This window comes from Phragmites australis, chromosome 3 (genome assembly GCF_958298935.1).
Source record: "Phragmites australis chromosome 3, lpPhrAust1.1, whole genome shotgun sequence".
Taxonomy (NCBI): domain Eukaryota; kingdom Viridiplantae; phylum Streptophyta; class Magnoliopsida; order Poales; family Poaceae; genus Phragmites; species Phragmites australis.
This window is the reverse complement of record NC_084923.1, coordinates 33,992,414-34,010,005: the sequence shown is the minus strand read 5'-3', so window position 1 is coordinate 34,010,005 and position 17,592 is coordinate 33,992,414. Positions and strand designations below refer to the sequence as shown.

The window sequence follows — 17,592 nt, the reverse complement described above, 5'->3', positions numbered from 1 at the left end:
AGGGTGGTGGAGCGTAGTGACATGGGCGGTGGTGAGGTGACGGTGTGGCAGCGGTGGTCGGATGCGGAAACAGCATGCTCCGTGCTTCACAATCACGTGTGCGTATGTGTAAGACGACGTGCACAGGCGAGAGGAGGTAGAAGATAAGGAGAGGGATGTGGAGTTAGGATTGGCTGGAGCGAGCTGAGCTAGTCTAAGAGAGAAGAAGTTTGAACAATTTTTGAAATTAGGTTTTAGATTTGGGTGACTGTTGGAAAGAAAACATTGTACTTGTTTTTAAATTAATGAGAATACAATAAACCATGTACAATCTCATACAAAAAGTAAGTAAGCTACTTTAATTTTTTTTTTTGCAAATTATGCACATACAATAACTAACTGATGCCGCGCTTTGTTACGGGGGCACCAGTTGGTTAAGTTAGATTTATTTTCCATCTCAAGTAAAAGGGCATAGTTAAACAATATTTACCTCATACAAAAATTAATGTGAACAAGTTGTTTATAAACGATTATAATGGAAATTTATCTAATTTTTTAGTTTTATGTTGCAAATACAGCATTCTGAGTTAAATATCAACTACCTCACACATAAATGGACAAGGTGTTTATTTATTTCTAACCACATGTTAGTCGTTGCACCTACAGAAAACATGAAGAAATAAGCCGACACATATGTAGATATCAGGTCAATAAATGTACCCACTCACTATGTATAAGGTTATCAGTAGCAGTCTTGGTGCCCATCCATTAGATGCACAGACACAGTATGAAGATGTCGATTGTGTACCTAGCTAAAAGGCCATTGGTTGATATCGTAGATGACCCTTGTTACACGGAGACAACATTGGCTGGTGTAACATGGGCCGATAGACCTAGGGTTCACAGCAATCGAAGCACTTTCCCCTTCCTCTTCCCAGTTCACCCTACACTCTCTTTCACCTGGCTACATCCCCCAGATGTTGACAATTAAACCAGTGGTGATCATGGGTGCTACGGGCACGGGTAAGACAAAGCTATCAATTGATGTATGCAAGGTGATTAGTGGTGAAGTGGTGAATGCTGACAAGATGCAAATCTATCTTGGGCTTGACATCGCAATCAACAAGGTCCATCTGAAGGATGGATGTGGTATTCCTCATCACCTTATTGGGGCTATTTCAGCAATTACCGATGATTTTTCTGTATCTTTCTTCCGATCTATTGCAACCATTACTACAAAGTCTATTGTAAGGCGTGGTCATGTACCGGTTCTGGTAGGTGGCTCAAACTCACTGATCCATGGATTCCTTGTTGACCATTTTGATCCCTCCCTTGTTGATCATTTTGCAATTGTGAGGTATTAGCCAACTACGCCTTAGAAGATTGAGTTCTCACCTCCGGAAGTTTCTGCACAGTTTTCGGAACATGCATATGTGTGCGTAGCCGCCACCCCTTACATTAAACTTGAGAAAATTTTTACACTAATTCCTATTCTAGTGCTACTGAGTTGAGAAAAAATAAGAGACAAATAAAAGGAAAATAAAAAAATATTTGTGAATAGCTCAAGGCCAGAAAAAATGTTGATTTTTCTTTTTTGTTGTTGTTGTATTTTTGTGTCCACAGTGTTCCATAAATGGCATTAAAAACATGAAGTGATGATACATGAAACTATCAGGTGAGACAAGTAAAATTCATATTCAGTAAGGTAAATCGAATTGGCATTGTTCATTAAATGTGAAGATAGTCCTGCTGTCTATAAATAGTCTGCTCAGTAGTCCTGCTGTCTGTAAATGTGAAAGCGCACCATAATTTAGGCATGCTGCGTGTAAGTGTGAGGTCGCATCATCCTTGTCGTCTATCACATGGGTCGCATATACTGAGAAAAGCGGTGACGTGGAGTCCTCCTCTGTTCTAAAATGTCCTCCTCTGTGTAAATGGTCTGCTCAGTAGTCCTGTTGTCTGTAAATATGAAGGCGCATCGTAATTTAGATATGCTGCGTGTAAGTGTGAGGTCGCATCGTCCTTGTCGTCTATCTCATGGGTCACAGATACTGAGAAAAGCGGTGACGTGGAGTACTCCTCTGTTCTAAAATGTTCTCTTCTGTGTAAATGGTCTGCTCAGTAGTCCTGCTGTCTATAAATGTGAAGTCACACCATAATTTAGGCATGCTGCGTGTAAGTGTGAGGTTGCATCGTCCTTGTCGTCTATCTCATGGGTCACAGATACTGAGACAAGCGGTGACGTGGAGTCCTCCTCTGTGTAAATGGTTTGCTCAGTAGTCCTGCTATCTGTAAATATGAAGGCGCACCATAATTTAGGCATGTGCGTGTAAGTGTGAGGTCGCATCGTCCTTGTCGTCTATCTCATGGGTCACAGATTCTGAGAAAAGCGGTGACGTGGAGTCCTCCTCTATTCTAAAATGTCCTCTTCTGTGTAAATGGTCTGCTCAGTAGTCCTGCTGTCTGTAAATGTGAAGTCACACCATAATTTAGGCATGCTGCATTTAAGTGTGAGGTCGCATCATCCTTGTCGTCTATCTCATGGGTCACAGATACTGAGAAAAGCGGTGACGTGGTGTCCTCCTCTGTTCTAAAATGCCCTTTTCTGTGTAAATGGTCTGCTCAGTAATCCTGCTGTCTGTAAATGTGAAGTCACACCATAATTTACGCTTGCTGCGGGTAAGTGTGAGGTCGTATCGTCCTTTTCGTCTATCTCATGGGTCACAGATACTGAGAAAAGCGGTGACGTGGAGTCCTCCTCTGTTCTAAAATGTCCTCATCTGTGTAAATGGTCTGCTCAGTAGTCCTGCTGTCTGTAAATGTGAAGTCACACCATGGTGACATCCTTCCCTTAGTACCCTGCGCTCCAACAACACATCCAGCAAGTATATATGTTGAACCAATCATGTACACTAGAGCAAAGCCACCAGAGACACGACATGAACAGCTTGGTCGAGAATTATTCAACATCATGCAGGAGAACACCCCTAATGGAAATCCAATTAGTGATTGAATGGTATGCATAGTTGCTATATTCCATCCAATTGAATACCATTTGTTATTTACTTTTTAATGCAATGCTTCAATTAAATATATTGCAGGAATCCAATCACTCAAGGCAACTTGTGTTAGAACATATGGGGGAAGTGCCTCTGAGGCCTTGTAGTATTCTAATAATCTCTTCCCCCATATACTACTACCAGCTACCACATACCATGCACTATTATTGAAGCTACCAACTATTGTATTGTAATGTAGTATTTAGTAATGTCGAATATGTATGCCTTTGAACCAGCAAGTTTGTATAATTATCTCCCTATGTACTTTGGATGTGTGTAAGATCAAGTATGCCTATTATTGTACCACTTTGCTCCTGTTTCCTAATGTTTAGCCTGATAGTTTCATTTATCATCATTTCATGCTGTTGTATGTGTGGTACGAGATGGCATTCAATGAACAATACCAGTTCGATTTACCTTACTGAATATGAATTTTACTTGTCTCGCCTGATAGTTTCATGTATCATCACTTCATGTTTTTAATGCCATTTACGGAACACAGTGGACACAAAAACACAACAAAAAAAAGAAAAATCGACATTTTTCTGACCTTGAGCTGTTCAAAAATATTTTTTATATTTTCCTTTTATTTGTCTCTTATTTTTTCTCAACTCAGCAGCACTAGAATAGGAATTAGTGTACAATTTTGCTCAATTGTGATGTAAGGGGTGGCAGCTACGGACACATGCGCGTGTTCCACAAACTGTGCAGAAACTTCCGGGGGTGAGAACTCAATCTTCCAAGGCGTTTTTGGCCTAAAAAAATTCTCCAAACTCGACAAAGTTGGAGGGAAACGGATGTAACTTTTTTTGTAGATGTCCGTAGAAAAAAAACGTCGAAATCGAAGCCCGTTTGAAAAAGTTATGCTCGTTTTACCAAAGGCACTCCGGGTCACCTATCAAATTGCACTTTATGGGTGCTATAATTATTTATTTACTATACTTATATGTCGTTTTCCTCCATTACTACTGATCATGCTCTGTCAAGCCTGCCTAAGCACCTCAGCCAAACCTGCAGATGTGTTGCTGTGATGAATGCGAAATAAGTGAATTGATTGATGTGAACAATTGTGATAGACCTGGATCATGCAATTTTGCCATATGGAAACACTATTATCCAAGCTCTACACTTACATAGTTGATGACGACCAAACATTAAATAACTATTCAAACCAACGAACAAGGACCTACAAACTATATCTTCTAAGTTCAGAGCCTTGCCTTACTGATAGCAAGGCATAAGATCTTATCTACTACACTGACAAAGTGGCCTCGTAATTACAAATAGTACCAAGGACCTTCAAAGGCCAACACAAGTAACAATACATAACCTAAGCATAAAGCACAACGGTGCACCACTTATTACTCCATGAAGATTAGGACACCAACACATGCACATACAACAATCACCATTTTATTGAAAGCGGAGATGTAGCTGATAGATGATACTGTAGACCACAAAGGAAGGCTTACTCGTCACTGTAAATTGAGAATATTATAAGTCATTTAGCTGTACAAGCTTAATCAGTAACACAGTATGATAAACAATAAGCTACCTTGCCTTTTCTTTTTTTGTAGAGAACAATTCCTTGCGAGTAGCCCTTGATCTTTTACCCAGAAGACTTCTGCATTATAAAAATAAATCAATAAACTGCCCACACAATAGTCTACTTCATTATAAAAATACATTATTAGTCTCCACGCCTCTTCAAATATGGGGAGCTGTATTACAAGAATTTATTCTAATGATTTGTACATTGTTACTTATGTAATTAGAGGAGCATAGCATGTAGCCATGACAAACATAACATAGAGGACAAAGGTACATACCGAGGCTCGTCATGAGCACTAGAAAGAACCTCCTTTCCCTTGGTTGATGAGTTTTTTCCAGTGGTAACTGTGTGAGTTTCATGAGGTGGTGTGGAGCCCCCTTCTGGATCTATGGGGGCTTCAGTTAAGTTAAAGCACTATTTTTAGTTTCTTTATCATAGGTAGTACTTGATGTCCCAATTGCAGACTTAAAGCTAGGGTCCTTTTGAGGTTCACGACCAGTGGCATCAGCCCCACTGTGTTGGTCCCCCGCAACCGTTGGAGCCACAAACACCTTCCTAGCATGAAAGCATAGCTACCCAGTTCTAAAGGTTTGCTCAATGGTAACCACTTGAAACACATACCTCCTGCCAACAAGACTGCGGAGGGGCGTAGGCAGTAAGATTTGATTGGATGAGCTTTCTTCCACAAGTTCAGCGGCAGTCCGCCGCACAACCTGCTCAGCTACACCTCCGAACAGAAATATTTTTGCGCGACCAGTGCTGTCCTCAATCATCACAATTAGCTTGTAGCTGTGTTGTGAATATAAGGCACGTTAGGAATAATTTACAAGTTGGGAAATTTGAAGGGGATGCCATGTCAAATAGGAGGTACCTGGGAATCATCATTGGCTTCGTTTCATCACAGTTGGTATATTCAAAGCCTTCAAGAGTTGCTTTCAGTCCCCTTTTGCAAGTACTACATCCTTTGTACCACCAACCATTTGAAACATCGATTTCCTTTATCTTTGCATCACAAGTAAAACATACATCCTAGTACACAATGGAGACTAAATTTCAGTACTATGACATAATAGTTGCACATAGAACATATCTGAGAAACAGAAAATACATTAGTGTCATAAGGATCCAAGAAGAGGAGCTCTGATACAGTCTTCCTATTAGAAATTGCCTTGTCGATATCACCTGCCGCTGCATCACTATCCCCTGGTAGGAACAGAACTTTGGAACCTCTTTCCTGTAGGCTATGGACAAAATAAAGTACACCTTCAACCACACTTGCATGCAGAATTTAACCAAGGAAAATAAATGATATATACAGCAGGTTATCTAGCATGGAAAGCATTAAATTCAAGAATATCAATGTTCAAATACCATTTTGTTGTAGCACCACTCCCACAGGTTGTAGCACCTATTTTGGCATTCAGGTAAGTGCATAACAACAATAGCTGGACATAGGATTTATTATTGATGGCCAGCATGGGGTAAACTAACACTCACCTAAGTATTGCCTCACTTTCATCCCAGCAAAAATGATTACAACTGGTTCATCTTTACCGATGGTTTCAATAAGGAACTCATCCTCAAAAGATGTTGCATGTTCACCCCACAAAGTTATTGATAAAAGCCGATCGCTGCAATATTATGTACCGTAAGTATACAATAATTTCAAAAATGTTATAAATTAGTAGGAAGCAAACCTTAAATCACGTAGTTCTACTGATCGCCTAATAGAAGGGCCATTTAGACCGCTAAATTGTACCACTGGATGGATAACTGTTAGTTGTCCAATAACATCTGTTCAATATTCCATAACCGTGTCATCATGTTATACTATATGACTTCGATAAATAGACAGTCGAAGCATGAAACGAAAATTATGGATGGTGTGTACCTACTAAACCATGGTCGTTCCTTGCTCTGCGATCTAAGTCCTCAAAGTCCACAAAATTAAAAATATAGAGTGGAAGATTGTTGGATAACTCAGTAGGTACCTCCTCCACAATAAGATTGTGTGTGTGTTGGGCACAACATTGAACTTCTTTGCTTGCCTACTAACTTGGAATTTTTTAATCATATAAGATCGTCCTTCCACCAAAGTTTTAGCAAATTTGTTAAGGTACTTCTGCCCAATGCAAGCTGTAATGCCTACACCCTGATGTACATAAATTCAAAGTTCGCAACTATTAAGCAAAAATAAAGCATGTGTCAAATGGTATACCTCTTCATCAACCAGAGCAAGTTCCATAGCAGTAAAATCTTTCCCCTTAGAAGTCCCAGATAGCTACCACATCCTAGCAACTCTAACCTTGATGCACCAATTGTGCCTTGTTGGATTAATTTGTGATAGTAAGCTGTACTCCATCTGTTGTCGGTTTAACTAGGGAGGGAAGAAAATAAAAGGATGTCAAATGGAGCATTATATTTTGCAGTAGATAACAAATTATAGGTTGAAAGCGTGTATACAACATGTAGTATTGACATTTAACCAAAAAAATTACCAAAGGGACTGAAGAATTTCTTTAAAAACAATGTTTTGGGTCACATTGGAGTTAGGGTCTGCATCATCATCAATTAGAACCCTGAGCCCATTTCTAGATGTCACACGTGAGATAGCAACATAGAGTTGTCCATGTGAAAAAACTGGTCGTGGCAAGTAGAGGCCAACATTATGCAAAGTTTGTCCTTGGCTCTTATTTATGGTCATTGCATAACACAATCGAACTGGAAATTGTCGTCTACTAAGCACAAATGGTCATTTAGTGCTTGCCACATGCAAAGCAATTCAAGGAAGAAGTACTTTGTCACCAACATGCGATCCATTTATTATTTGAGCCTCCAATACCCGATCTCCTAACTGTGTTATTATAAGACGTGTACCATTGCAAAGGCCAGCACTTTGATTTAAATTGCGTAGTAGCACTACAGACGAACCAACCTTGAGCATAAGCTTATGAGGAGGGATACCTTTGAACTGTAGAGAGTTTAGAAACTCAACTGGGTAAAGTAAGTCCAAATTACCGTATTCCTTTGAGGATTCAACCAAAGTATCTGAACTGAGGTATACCTTTTCAGGTCCTGGGATTAAAGAAAGAACGCGGCTATTAATTTCATCAATGGTATCATTTTTTGGAGCAATGATAGCCCTTTCCCTTAGATAGGTTGGGTCGGCATATGATGTCTCTAAGTTGGGGTACATAGATCTTATAATATTATCAACAGCAGAGTCTAATTTCGGAACTAAGATGTCGCGTGGTATCACAATCCACTCAGAGTCCCCATCATCAGTGTGAGCAGTCCCTTTTGTAGTCCCATCCCCAATACTCAACACCCAGTCACTAAAGTCTTTCACCTGTTCAGTTGGTAAACCACTGTGTCTACTCTAGTGCCACTCTCAACCACAGGTAGTACTTGGCGGAAATCTCCACCAAGTAACACTGTCTTCCCACCAAACACCTGGTGATACCTTGAACAGTCCATTTGACCAAGGATGTCACGCATACTACGATCTAATGATTCAAAACAATGCTGATGAGTCATTAGGGCCTCATCCCATATAATCAAAGAACTCTGTACTATTAAATCAGCAAGAAAAGTCCCCCTTTTAATATCGCACACTGATGACTCATCAATAACTATAGGAATTTTAAATCGAGAATGTGCAGTAAGACCTCCAGGGAGCAAGAGGGAAGCAACCCCTGATGACGCTACAGCAAGGACGATAAGCTTTTCTGATTGCAAGCGTGAAATAATTGTATTCCAAAGAAATATTTTCCCAGTACCACCGTACCCGTATACAAAAAAACATTGACCTATTTTTTCGTAAACTGAGTGTATGATGGCATCATATATATGTCCCTGTTCAAAGTTTAGTTGGTTGATGAGGGTATCATGCATATGTAAAAGCTTTGCAGAGTCGTAAGCCAGCTCCTCAGCTAACAATCTATTTTTCACCTTGTTACAAAGATTTAGATCAGGCTTTGGTAAACCATAATCAGTCATTGAAGCACCATTCCTAACAAACAAATTATCGAGCTCTACCAAAACATGATTTCTAAGATGTTATGCAGGCACTTTATAGCAAGGCAATTGTACCATCTTTTTAATTCTGTGTTGTATATCATCGGTGAAATAAGTATAGAACTCAGTGAACAAAGAGGCTGCATCACAAATAGAGCAAAAAAGAATTATAGTAACAAGTAACTATCGCATTTGAGCAGCTGATCCCCACACCGATGCTTCCTTAAGAGCCTCACGCCACTCATTATCGTCACCAAGAAGACCAATAGCCTGACATGCATCCTTAAATGTTGGGTACAAAACACCACTAATTGTTCGAAGGTCCTCATAAGACGTAGCACCATTAGCAACATTCAGAAGCATACGAAGGTAGTAAAGCTCACCACAACTAGGATTGATATATAGCCCTCCCAATTTTTTTAGGCCCCTTACGTGAATGCCATACCTTATCCTTTTTATTCCAAACCCACTTTGTTGGGAATTCTATGTATGTTAACTCTCGAGCAGTTGGGAACAACCTATTAGCAAAAAACTACTCAGTCAATGTTGTCTGCGTGTAACGAGGGTCATCTACGATATCAACCAATGGCCTTTTAGCTAGGTACACAACGTTATTCATCAAAGGGAGATGCACAGCTAACCTCTCCACCGCTGGCGTCCTATAGTGGATATCAAATTTGAACATACGCCAGATAGCCCCATGTGAAGATAAATAACGACAATCAATGTACTCCCGAACCTCATCGACATCTTCATGCTGTATCTGTGCATCTAATGGATGGGCACCAAGACTGCTATTGATAACCTCACCATGTGAATCTCTATGAGGAACGTCGGCTCCAAAGGATTCAATGATGGCTCTAGCGCGATCTCGGCCTTTCGTAATATACTTAAATAGGTACTTGATGAGGTGTGTTTTATTGCACCACTCCACATTTAGATGGGCTCTAAACTGTTTTAACAACGCTAAATTGTATGGGACAACCCATCCATTGTCAAGTTTAACCCCATATCGCTCGATAAAATGCCCAGCCTCAGTACGACGCCTATACTACACAAAGCCATCCTCACCAACAATTGTGTTTGGTTCATAACCCTTAGGGAAGAATTTTGAGCACTTATTGTTTTTCATGCATGGGCATTTTTGGTTCAGCTCTCCACAAGGGCCATGCACCATAAATTCATCAACAAGGCTATAACCTAAAGGATCAGATAATTTATCCGGTACCTCCGCACATATTATTGAGTCAATAAAGGAGGGGCGGGGGTCTTTGGTATTACCTTCAAGCCAAACCAAAATATGAATGTGAGGCGCGCTTTTGAAATTTGATGGTATAGAGTACTGAAACAAAATAGCAAAAACAATATTAAGAAATCACCCACATAAACCTAATGCCCTACTTTGTTGTATTAGTGCATGTTTTTTGCAGAGTGGACAATTACTAAATGCTTCGTAATAACTATTTTTCCAAATAAGAACGACATATGGCAAAAACTTGATAATTGTACCTGCTTGTGCCTTCCCAAAATAAGCACCTTTCTTCAACTCATAAACAAGCTCCTCGACCTTTAATTTGAAGACTCGACTAACTAGGTCAGGTCTAGCGTCAGGTCTTTGCCCTGGAACAAATGTAAGAGCATCAGCTATTTCCTGCCACTTTGTATTACAGGTAAAAGTAATAAATAGGTCCGGAGGTCCATAGAATCGACAAATCGCTATTGCATCTTGATAGTTCTGTACCATGTACCTTTTACTTCTTGTAAAGCTAGCGGGTAAAATAACTTTTTTCCCAATGTTATTCCCATCAACATCACCCTTGTGCAGTGCGTCTGCAATGCCCTTGTACACCTCGGACCTTAAGTTTTTATTGCTTTTCGTTATGAATCTAAGCCTGTTCTCCTCTACTGATGCAAAAGCATCAATAATATATTGCTGGAATAGTCGGTCGCCACGTATTAGTGTTGTTGCCTCGCATCTACGTTGTTGTAACCGGAAAGCATAGTATTCGAGCATGGTAACCTCATCTCTAACTCCAACCCGCAAGGTTCCTGACCAATTGTATTTAATCCCTAACTTGAATCCTTGCTCCCTATAAGGGAACAAAATTGGGTATTGTAAGGCCATATAGTTCGCATGAAGGTTGCTAATTCTTCTAAGCCCACCACCTTTATCTTGAATAATTATGTTAGGACTCTTCTTCTCCTCCGAGAAATCCTCTACTATTAAAGCAGCTATCTCTGATCCTGTTGGTGCAGACTTGGACCTATTGTGCAATAGCCTAAGGCGCAAAGTTTGGCATTGGCTCTGTCCCAACAGGTCCCTAGCCACCCTAAATAATTTTACCAACTCATTTGATTCGTCAAACATCCTTAGCAAGCCCTCAACAATTTTTTTATCAACTCCGTTATCGTTATCACAATCCCTGTCTCTCTCAAAAATAGATATTCGATTCTGGACCTCATTTTCAGTATCAAAAATATAGAGTTGTGCATACACTGGGGGCTTACCCTCATCTGGTAGCAAAGATCCAATTCTATGATAGACCTGGCCATTAATTTTAAATACATATGGCCCAGGACCCTTGTTTATACCGGTGTCAATTTTAGCACCGAGTGATGTAAAAGCAAATATTGAATTATATGATCGAATAGACTTAATGAAGTATTTAGATAAAACATCACCGTTTGGATTCAATAACCCAACCAGAAATGGAGGAGGACCTTTTTGAAATGGCAACCTGAACTTACCTCCCCTACAACAAAGATAAAAATGAATACAACTACCTTCACCTGAATATGATCTTTTCACACGTTCTTGGTACCAAAATTGTGCACCACAGTACTGGCATTCATGTGCAGGAAGGCCGTAGTATGAAGTCTCGGGTGAAAGGTATACTGCAGAGGAAACAAACCACTAGATAACTTACAAATTTATTTAGTTAGAACATTGGCATGCATCTATCTACTAATCTTAACACATCTGCTGTTACCTGGTTTTTTTGGCTGGACAGTACAATTTCCTATATAAGGAATCAACACTCACATGTTAATGAATAAGTATTGTAATCTCTTGGGCATCCATAATTATAAATTGAGCACAAAAAGGTACACAATTCACCTTTTTTCTTTGCCTGTCTTATGGATCTCCGAAGTTCCTGCCTCTCACGTGTCGTTCCCCCACCTACAGCTAGAGATGAAAAAAAAAAAGCCAGTATAACCAGCCGAAGCAACTGAAAACGATACTCTAATGAAACGAGAATAAAAGTACGAAATAAAATATTTTTTCTATATATGCATACACTTTATTTTCAGGTATTTAACATAATTAATATGCTGCATGAGCATAGCGCGGCATAAGTATAGAGTATCTATGGGTATTCCATAGAAAATACTCAGACTTAAAAAAATTAAATAATACAATGAAAAGAGCAGGAAGGTAGGTAAGAACACCTAGCTTTGCAGCTGCTCCTTTGCCACGCTGCCTCTTCCTTGTCCAACTAGAGGAAGGTGCCCCTCCATGCGACATTCCTGTACCTGTAGATATCAGACTACAAAAATTACCTCTAAAAAGTAATCTCAAGGAGAGATGATGAAAGAAAAATGTGACAAAAGAAAACACCAGAAGGACTCCAAGGAAAATAAAAAAACAAAAATAGCAAACAAGACTTTAAATTAATATAGTGGTCACAGTAAGCCATGCATGTAAGTGGCTTCTGCCTGCAGATCACTACAAATCATGTCCACAAAATATGTCTTTTCGGCCCATAACCATTTATTAAGTCTATAGTCTCATGGGACTTATTCTTATATTAAAATCAATCATTCCTACAAAACCACAATAGAGGCTTATCCTATCGATATAAGGAGTAACTTCTTATCATATCATCAGTTGGTCTTAGTAAATTTTATTAGATGGTGAAACTTTTGCTAGCGTAAACAATAATTATATATCATGGTACGGGGAGAATCACACCGTCTAGCAGGACTGTGTGAACCTCACAACTAGGTAACTCTAGTAGCTTAAGTATGCACTATATCAAGCATACAAGGCACGAACTAGATAAAAGGTGCGATCGAATGAAGGTAGCATCATGCTTATATAGCCAAGAGAAGCACTATGCTGTGCATGTACCGCTAGGAATAATATTATAAAAGATAAATAGTCAGTAAGTGACGTGATATGAAGCAGCACTGGATGTAGCAATTTAATGTGACATGACGGAACACTGGATACATCAATTGATAACAAATGTGGGATGGGATGTTTCACGCTGCCTGTAAATTGTACAAATCTTTAATACCGATAACACTAAAATGATTGGTTGAATGGATAAAGCTATAAACTGAATCTGTCATAGAGCCATTAATTATTACTAATAGAACTGATTAACTAGTAGTAGTATGTACTATTAGTTTGTGATTTCCTCTTATATCTTGAAGGACTGTGATGAATATTATAGGATATTTAGAGGAAAAAATAGAACAAACACATGTATGGAACACAAACTAATCCAAATTGCCATAGTGTCAGGCTAAATTACACTATTCTAAAATTACTGCTTGTCAAAATCAAAGCCATAATTATCGTCTACTAATATTTGCATCTGTCCTATATTTCTTATGTGTGTTTTCATACAAGGAAAGGAATTAGTATTAACGCAAATTACATCGAGATCCGTAATTGTCTGTAACGACTAACAAACATCTAGAAGAAAAAAAAAACTCACCTTTAGCTTTCATGAGTTGCGAGGTAGCCTTTAGCTTTCACGAGTTGCGAGGTAGTAAAGAAATGGCACCTTTTGGGAGAGATGAGGTGCATTCAGTGTAAATTGTTTGGCCGCATCTCACGCAGTAGAACGACTCAATTTACTAAGTCAATTTACTGTCTGCATGCCTTTCATGCGGCTTGTAAATTGATGGGACACATATTCAATTTACACATTCAATTGATGGGATGTTTCACGTAGCTTGTAAATTATAAAGGTGAGCATTCATGTCAATCTATAGTATCTTCAGAACAACAGCATGTTAAGAAGAACGCTACAAATTATAAATAGACTGAAATTAATGTGAGGTGAACCAACGCTGCCTTGTCAAACGCTATGTCATCAACTTGTGAAAGATAAAAAATTGTTGAGGCCGCAAAATCGGTTGCATCGTACACATCACATCAGACGGCTCGAAAAATAAAATAGACGTGACCACACTAAAAGACCACGAAATCGGCGCGGCCTAATACTTCTAATATATACCATTCCGTATTTTACGAGAATCATGTTACGTTCGTCGTTCTCAAAGAAGATAACAATGCCACTGAGTCCACAAATAATATCTTTAATCACATCACTTTTTCCACGAATATTATATCGCTTTGCTCATTTCATCATTATTATGTCAACAATTATTTTTAATGTTAATTGAGTATGCCAGCCTCGATGGCCATCCATTCCCTTCCCACAAAAGCCAGTTCGTTCAGGCAGAGGAATCCTCTGACGTAATGTTATTGGTAACGTCGTCGCTGATATGTGAGGCTCACCGATAACGTTACGTGGAAAAGCTAGTTTGGGTGTTTTTTTTTTCTTTTAGGATTTGCCTCTGCATTCTGGAGCTATGTCGGCAAATGCATACTTTGTATACATGTGAAACCTAGATACCAGAAGCGACTAGCGTGCACTATGATTCTTTGTGGTGCGACATAACTGTGCTATATGATAACAATATATAGCATGCAATTTTTTGAGATTTGACCAGTAGAGAAGTATGACTAAAATATAGACAACCTAGTGAAAAAAGATATATTACCTCTGTTCTCAAATAGATGTCATTTAAAAATGTGTGTAGTCAAACTTCAGAAACTGTGTGACCACCAATATATACGAAAGTATTAATGTTTGTTACACCAAAATGGTATTAGAAGTAGATTTGTCATGAAAAATACTTTTAAATGATGTAGTTTTTAATAAATTTTTTATAACAAATGCCTATAAAAAGCAATGGTTAAAGATGTGAATTGGAGACTGTGTTTATGTCCAAAAATAACAAGTAACAATGATGGAATATAATGTAAAGAATTAAACTTGTTTTTATTAAAAGTCAAGTAGCTGGTGCTATAGGGGCACTCTGGTTTGGGCAGGCAGATTTAGCTGGTTCACCCATCTTTGCTTTCCCTCATAAGTAAGCACCTAGTTTTTTAGAAAATAGATAAACATTCGGCTTTTTGCATCCTGATATGTATATAACCAACAATTAATTATTACAATATCCCGATATATATAGTCAACATCACATCAGGAGGAAACAATGTATAATGATAAAGTATTATGAAGCTTGCAATCTATAACTACATGACCACCCGTGCTCGGCGAAGAGCTCTATTGCCACCATCTCCAATATATGACAAACTATCAGAAACTCTTCCCTTTAATCCTCCCTCTGTAGCAGCCTCCAGAACCTTAGTCAGTAAGTGTCTCTAAAAAGCGTCTGCATGAAGGATATAAAAGGTTTTTTATGTAACACTATATCATTATGACAGAGCCAAATAGCCAAGAATAATATCGACATCCCAACTAAGATTCTTCTCTTTTTCTTAGCTCATATCTCCTATAACCAAGTACTGATCATATGTAATATATTCCTTGGTTTCTTAATCCCTAATGCTATTTTGATTATATACGAGATAGTCTTACATAAAGAACATTTAAAGAAAAGGTGTTGGATGGTTTCGTTATGATTACAAAAGGAGCATTTGAGGCTGCCCTTCTAGTTTCTTTTGGCCATGTTATCTTTGGTCAAAATCACCTCACGTCCTATGTAGCATAAGAAAATTTTTATTTTTAATGCGAGTTTGAGTTGCTAAAGCCACTTGATTAGGATGCTGATGGGTTGGTTTAGCATTTGATTGTACATCAACTAGACAGTAAATTACCCTTTTCCATTCAGATCCCATTTGTAAATGTCTCTATCATTAGAGAGCTGGATATGAACAAGTTGCAACGTCAATTATTGTCATTCAATTAGTTTATTCCCAGCGATCGATCAGCGAAAGGATAAATTAAGAGGAATACTTCTCAATACTTCCACTAATGTGGCTTGTTTATGTCGCACCACTTGGTATAGCAGGAGATAAAGTTAGCTTAGTGAGCATTTTCCCAGCCAAATATCATTTCAGAAGCGAGTTTACTTCATATTTTGTAATTGAAAAAACCCTATTTGAGGAAATTATTTTTAATTTTGATAAGACCAGTCTAGAGGTATGAATCTCCTGGCTATCCATGGACTTGTGTGAGAGCTTCGGAGCTAAGATACTTATTCCTGAGCAGTTGTTGTCAAATCTCATCCTCATTAAGTAGCTTAAAAACCTATTTGCTTAAGAGAGATATTTTTGACCGAAATGTTGGTAATTCCCAAACCCCCGTGGTCCTTGGGTAGGCAAATAATATCCCAATAAGTTAGCATATATTTTTCCTTGTGATTTTCTCCTTGTCAGAAGAACCTAGATCGTAGTTAATCTAACCTTTTCAGGACTTTCCGTGGGATCACAAAGAAAAACATCATAAAAATAGGAAGACTACTGACGACCGAATTAAGAAGCACTAATCGGCCTCTGACTGACATCATCTTCCCTTTCTATCTGCTCAATTTCCGTTCAAATCTATTTTTAACCCCCTTCCAATCACTATTTCTTAATCTTCGGTGGTGCATTGGAATACCGAGGTATTTAAAATGGTATGTGTTAGTATTACACCCAAATAAATGTGTATATAGGTCTTCGCATTCCTTTACCTCACCATAGCAAAACAAGTCGTTTTTGTGGAAGTTTATTTTTAACCCCAAGAGCTAGCTGAACACACAAAGAATGAGTTTTATATTCTTAGCCTGTTCCAAATTATGGTCCGGTAAAATCATAGTGTCATTTGTATATTGACAGTCTATCATTTATTAAACATAGAATCAAACTTGTTATTTATCCGGCCCTTTTAACTCTTAATATTAACATCACAAATATATCTGTTACAATATCAGGATGCAGGAAACATGGTAGATGGTGGTACAATCTCACTAAGTGAAGCGCCTCATATCACTTGCAGCCAAATTATGCGGCTGCAGCGTATGCTGTCACGTGAATCGATACTAGTTTGTAGGTTCATCAGGTGCCGACTTGGTAGTTGTCCTAGACTAGCTCAGCCGAAGTTACCAGTAAAAAGGACTCGGCGAGCATGCTTTGGCCCATTTTGCTGGCCACCACTGTCTGCTTCGAGTCTGCTTTTATAGACATATACCATTCCATATTTTACGAGAATCATGTTACGTTCGTTGTTCTGAAAGAAAAGGTAACAATGCCGCCACTGAGTCCACAAATAATATCGCTTTAATCGCATCACTTTTTCCACGTATATTATATCGCTTTGCTCATTTCATTATTCCTAAAGACTAAATTCCGAGAGTGCATGTTCTCGTCGTGCGGCATGCACGTTCGCATCGGCCGTTCATTGAGCACTGGATGTTATTGATGGGTGTGCTGTTACATGCATGGAGAAGAGAAAGATGACAAAATTACTGACGTCATTCACATGCAACTCCATTTCAAAACTTTAAAAAACCATAGTTTCCAAGCCGAGCATCTAAATTAAAATCCGATTGCACCATTGTATTTCGTGCGATAAAAGCTTCAAAACTAGACCCCAGTTAAGTATATTTCGATGATATTTTTTCAACATCAACTTCATATAAAAAAGTGCTTTTGAATACACTATAATTTGCTTACAATTTTTCAAAAACTTGCTTATGTGATTGATGGTTGATAAAGTAATTTTCTTTCTAACATCAACTTCATATAAAAAAGTATTTCTGACTGCATTATAATTTTCTTACGATTTTTCAAAAACTTGCTCATTACTTTACAAGAACTGCTTATCCAACTGATGGTTGATAAAGTGAAGTATTGATGTGGGTGTTATGAAGAGAGTATGAATAGATATGCATTGA

At 38.5% G+C, this 17,592-nt stretch overlaps 1 pseudogene; it reads right to left on the bottom strand.

Annotated features, from left to right (window-relative positions):
• Positions 1 to 4,991: 4,991 nt before the first annotated feature.
• Positions 4,992 to 6,952, bottom strand: LOC133910670 (replication protein A 70 kDa DNA-binding subunit C-like; annotated as a pseudogene).
• Positions 6,953 to 17,592: the final 10,640 nt, after the last annotated feature.